The 5658-nt window shown below is 41.5% G+C and overlaps 1 long non-coding RNA gene across 4 annotated transcripts; it reads left to right on the top strand.

The window, feature by feature from the left end:
• Positions 1–301: 301 nt before the first annotated feature.
• On the top strand, positions 302–4161 carry LOC141549246 (uncharacterized). 4 transcript variants are annotated; one of them, XR_012484300.1, is made up of 3 exons: positions 302–685; positions 2847–3118; positions 3896–4161. It is a non-coding gene; the product is annotated as an uncharacterized LOC141549246 (long non-coding RNA). The 4 variants fall into 4 exon arrangements; XR_012484297.1 differs by lacking the exon at positions 302–685 and having other exon boundaries at positions 692–3118; positions 3883–4161; XR_012484295.1 differs by lacking the exon at positions 302–685 and having other exon boundaries at positions 692–3118.
• The last annotated feature ends 1497 nt before the right edge of the window (positions 4162–5658 follow it).

The following is a 5658-nucleotide window of genomic DNA, read 5'->3' on the forward strand; positions in this document are numbered from 1 at the left end:
TAAATCTAGGCCAAGTTGTGGATTGACTTTGACTATTGTGTGGAGTAAGGTATGGTGAAGAATTTACAGATTAAGCACATATTGATCAGAGACTGCTAGCTAACTTAAAATCAGGCCTATAGGCCCCAGTCACATGAAGGTCTAGGCTGCATTCCTTTGCCCAAATAGGGATTAACCTATACGTGGCCAAAGAAGCTATAAATCACATTGCCAGCTGCATTCCACTGACCAAATATGACCAATCACAACCTATGGAGGGTGGGATTTTGGAGGTTCTTTGTCTGAAATGTATAAAGGTTGTAAACATCTTCAAGGGAGTGGCTCTCTCCTGCTGTGAATCTGGCTCACAGACCAGGATGGGGTCTGCTTCTCTAGATTCTAATAAATAATTCTGCTTTTCTATGAGTGATCTCTGAGTAGTCATTTTTGGATAGGATTTTCTATCCCTCACAGTTTGGGGGCTCGGTCCGGGATGAGTCTTTGGGGGAGATGGCTGCACATCCCGAACGGGGATAGGCGCGCCCACGGATAGTTTTTTTCTGTGTTCTCTGGCTCTGAGTGTGTAGCCTCCCTCCCTCTCTGACAAAAGACCCGAGGTGGAGATACTCAGTGAAAAGCAGAATTGAAGATAAAAAGGAGAAATAGAGTCCTGATGAGCCGGCGGTGGTCTAAGCAAACACTCCAGGTGAGCTTAGAAATCTGGGGATCTATTGGCTGGGTCAAGGGAGACCCGAGGGATTAACCCTCCTAAAAATTGCTTTGTTTGGACTGCTTCTCTGACCCCAAGGGAAGGATTTCCTAAGATGATTCTCTCTGGAGTGACCACACAGCAAGACAAATGGTCTTCGCTGACAATTTGGTTTGAGACCAAGGTGGAAAAATGGGATAGAAGCAGTCAAAAGAATTTGTCAGGACGGAAGCTAGGTATAAAAAGAAATATAAAAGGTGAAAATAAGAGCTCTACTTGTGTCTGTGTATATATGTTTGTGCTTTGTATTGTTTTGCCCCGTGTTAAAAGTTAGCAAGTTCATAAGAGATAAGAGTTCAGCCTTTGTGTTGTGTTGCAGGCTTAGAGAAATAGCAAGCTGAATTGCTGGGAGTTGGGATTCAGTCAGAGTAGTAATTCTTTCAGAGTGGCTCAAAATGCATTGGTCTTAAATCATGCAATATCTAGGCATTCTCTGGGAAGGCAGAGAGATGCACTAAATAGGCTTGGAAGTTTAGAGAAACTCCGTTTGGATTCTGGGAGGGAAGAATGTTCAAGGTGAAACATTCTCTCCAGGGGCAGGGGTCCTGGGAAAAGCCCCTAGTCTGTTTTGCTGATTTAAAAGCCCTGTTAAGTTTTAAGAATAATGTTAAGAAGTTTGGAAATTGGTTATTTGAAAATTTGCTCGTGATTTTAAATCTTTTTAACCTGATGTACTAATTTGTAAGTAAATGGAACTTGGCTATTTTAAACTGGTGGGAGAGTTTCCCCCTTAAAGCAGTTTTCAGAGCCTGCTAGAGGAAAGAGCAATAAAGCCTTATCTGATGGAAAGCTGGCAGAAGAGGTCATAAAGCTGCCTGAGAGAGAGAGAGCTGCTAATACTGTCAGAAGAACACTCAGACAAAAAAGAAAGAAAACTTTTAAAAGCAGCTGTTTTAGTTTGATTCAGTATGTTACCTTCTGAAACATGTGGGGTAATTTGTTAATATTGTTATGTTTTATGGAGTTATCTAGGTATTGTAAATCTTAAAAGTTCTGAAGGGAATTGGAGAAGAGAATGCAGATTTATGAAGGATTGATTTATAGGAGTAAATTGGAAACTTGAATGATATCAAGAAGGAATCAGTTGGAAAAAGAAAGGAAATTAACTGATTGCCTAAATCTTGAGAAGAATTTCTTTGTAGGAAGTTGAGTGGGGGAAGGGCAGCAGTGGAAAGCTGCCTTTGTTTCTGGTTCCCATCAAACTGGTAAAGTTGAGTGGGGGGGACAGGCTGCTCTCACAAGATGTTAATTGATTGAATATTTGTTTCTTTGAAACATAATGGTTTTTTGTTTAAAGAATATGATCAGAAATGTATAGTTTAACAGGATTTAAAAGGGGAACAAAGTTTTGAAATGTCAGTCCGTTTTACTTTTGCCATCTTTGGAAAAGGCTTTTCATTTATATGTAAAAATAGTAAACAATGTGGCTTTAGGAGTATTATCACAATTAAGGCAAGGGCAGCCACAGCACTTTTGGTAGAAGAAAAGTCAGAAATTAACCTTTGGGGGTAGTTTAATAGTGAGTGTCCTGCACTAGGTTCTATCAATTCTGAATCAAAGGGGCTGGGAGGTGGCTAACTGATTCAAGGATTTTAAAATATGAAGCAATATTATTGGAAAGAGATGATTTGGTACTCTCACCAGACCATAACTTTAATCCAGCCATGTTCTTATCTGCTTCCCCTGGGGAACATGTGTCCCTTGAACATGACTGTCCAAATGTGATTGATTACCAAACTAAGATTAGGGAAGATTTGTAGGAGGTCTCTTTGTTGAAAGGCACTGAATAGTTCATAGATGGTTCCTCAAAAATAGTTAATGGGAAAAGGAAAAATGGTTATGCTATTGTTAATGGGGAAGATTTGACTCTGGTTCAAGCTGGATTCTTGCCAAAAGAGTGGTCAGCTCAAAATTTGTGAATTATATGCAGTAAATCAAGCTCTAAAATTGCTTGAAGGACTGATTCAAAATATGCTTGGGGAATTGTTCATATATTTGGGAAATATGAGAAGAAAGGGGAATGGTAAATAGCAAAGGAAAGGGATTGGCACACAGGGCATTGGTCACTGAAATTTTAACTAATCTTATGTTGCCTAAGAATATTGCAGTGATTCATGTGCAGGGGCACTAAAGAGGAGATTCATTTGAGATAAGGAGAAACTGCTTTGCAGATGAGGAGGTGAAACGGCCTAGAGAAGAGGAATCTGTAAGTATGGAGGAGATGATGGTGCTAATTCTGGCATTTCTGCCTCCAATGCCTCCACCTTCCTTTATCCCAGGAGGGAAGCAGGAACCCAAAGCCTTGGCGCTCAGGAGGATAAAGAGGGCACTGGGTCCTCCCTGACTGCAGAGAGGTACTGACCACAGCAGGTATGAGACAATATATTCCAACATTTACATCAGGGCAGTCATTAGGGTATCTAAAGCCTATGTGATATAGTGCTAAGTTTGTGGCACTGGCTTGTACACAATAGCAGGCAATTGGTCAGCGGGTGTCCTGTTTGTCAGAGGATGAATAGGGCGGCCCAATGACAAGTCCAAAAAGGAGGAAGGCCCCTGGTATCAGGCCTTTCCAAAAGCATACAGGTGGACTTTACCAAGCTGCCATCTGTGGGGTGTCTCAAATATCTGCTGGTTGTAGTGGACTATCTGACCTCATGGGTGGAGGCCTTTCCCCTTACTTGGGCAACTGCCTCAGCAGTTGTAAAAGTACTCCTTGAGCATATCATTCCGGGGTATGGGATGATGGAGCAGATATATTCGGACCAAGGCACCCATTTCATGGCTAAGATGCTCCAATCTGTGGCCCAATCATGGGACATATATGCCCCATGGAATATTTCCTCATCAAGTAAAGTGGAAAGGATGGATAAGGAAATTAAACAGCAACTGACTAAATTGGAGTTAGAGACACATTTGCCCTGGACCAAGTGCCTTCCCCTTGCCTTATTAAGAATTAGAACAAAACCCCAAAGGAATGTGGGATTATCACCTTATGAATTATTGTAGAGTCACCCTTATCTAAAAGGGATTCAAAATTACTCCTTGGATCCAATGTTTGAGACCAAGGATTTGTTTTTAGGAAAATATGTCATGTCTTTATTGCAACATCTAAAAACTTTACATCTAAAAAGGCTTATTGCTCAGACTCCTCCCTTAGGATTCACAGTGCATAAGTTGGAGACTGGGTCCTGGTTTGGACATGGAAGGAGGACAAGCTGACCCTGAGCTGGAAAGGACCGTTCCAGATCCTGTTGACTTCAGATACAGCAATACGCACCAAAAAGAAAGGTTGGACACATCATACTCGAGTCAAAGGTCCCGTGGATGTGCCAGAGAAGTGGGCAGTAGAGACTGATCCAGGAACATCGAAAGTATGGCTGAGCAAAGACTGATGAATTGTGCATGTAAAATCTTTTTGACTTGTCTCATTTGGGGAATTGTCTTGGAACTTTTCTTGTTTGTACTAGATATTACAATTTGTTGAACTGTATTGTCAGAAATTAGGGGTATTACATACTAGTAAGGAGAATGGGGTGTGAACCAAACCCAAAGGGTTGGAGACTGTGCCTTGTATATGCATGTATGATTTTATGTGAGGACACCTTTTGTACTGGTACCTCGAGAGCAGTGGAGTATGAAAATACCTTTCAAACCCTGATCCAAACAATAGCCACTAGCTTTAAAATTGACTGGCTGTTGGATATGTGGGGGACTTGATCAACTTACACAGTGGCCCTGGGTTTATGTTCCCCTGTCTCTGGCCTGGAGCTTGAGCAACAGGTCAGTAATACACAATGGAACAGGTTTCTAGTCAGCAGAAGAAAAGCATCACTGGACCCTGACCAGTACAGTTTTAGGGAGATATTGCCTACGTCAGACTGGTACAGGGCCATGGATGGGAGAAAGTGAGTGTACATGGACATTTACTTGCAGGTCAGAGAAGGGAGCTATCATAGACTACAGAAGGTATGTTAATAGATGGAATCAAACCAGTATAACTTATTATGATGGATCAATAATTCGCTGTATCCAAAATTCTAATAGGAGTGAGGGGTGTGCGAGGAAAACACCATCTACCTGTTTAATCCCTGATTGAGAGGGACCCCAGATATGGACATGTATAACCTTGAATAGCATAGCAACAGGTTCAACTTACACTTCTATGGAATGGAAGTGGGGGAATAGAAAAGGCACTGTTAAGAAAATATTTAATAGTTTCTGGAGCCATCAGGATCTAACTGGGTAAATTGGTTGCATCTACCAGTGGGTAGTTGAAAGTCATCTTTGGAGATGTAATTCTAATAGGGGAGGGAGGGACCCTTAGATCCCTGGGATGTGAGGTATTTTCCACCTTCAAGTGGACCCTTCATATTTTAGTATGAAAATAATCCTGCCCTGAAGGGGCATTATTGGATCTGTGGTCAGACAGCTTATACTCATTTACCCAAAAATAGGACTGGGGTTTGTTATATAGGTATAATTAGACCTAAATTTTTCATTCTCTCATCAAGCGTTGGCAGATAATTGGGGATACAGTTATACAAAGATTTGGAAAGGGAAACACGAAGTGTGGACCACTCCCTAACCTGCATTGATTCTTCTTTGACCCGAACAAATGATGCCAATGGGTGTGGAAATGCCTGGTCTCCAGAGAGAATTATAAAAGAATACGGAGTGGCAACATGGGCCCAGGATGGTAGTCAGGGAGGTATCAAACACTGAGATATGTGTTAAATCGGTTGATTAGCCTACAGGCAGTCCTTGAGGTAATAATTAACCAAACTGCTCAGGTCCTTGATCTATTAGTCGATCAGGCCACCTAAATAAGGGAAGCTGTTTTATAACATAGATTAATTTTAGATTATCTGTTAGCAGAGGAGGGAGGGGTCTGTGGGAACTTAAACTTG

This window comes from Sminthopsis crassicaudata, chromosome 1 (genome assembly GCF_048593235.1).
Source record: "Sminthopsis crassicaudata isolate SCR6 chromosome 1, ASM4859323v1, whole genome shotgun sequence".
Classification (NCBI taxonomy): domain Eukaryota; kingdom Metazoa; phylum Chordata; class Mammalia; order Dasyuromorphia; family Dasyuridae; genus Sminthopsis; species Sminthopsis crassicaudata.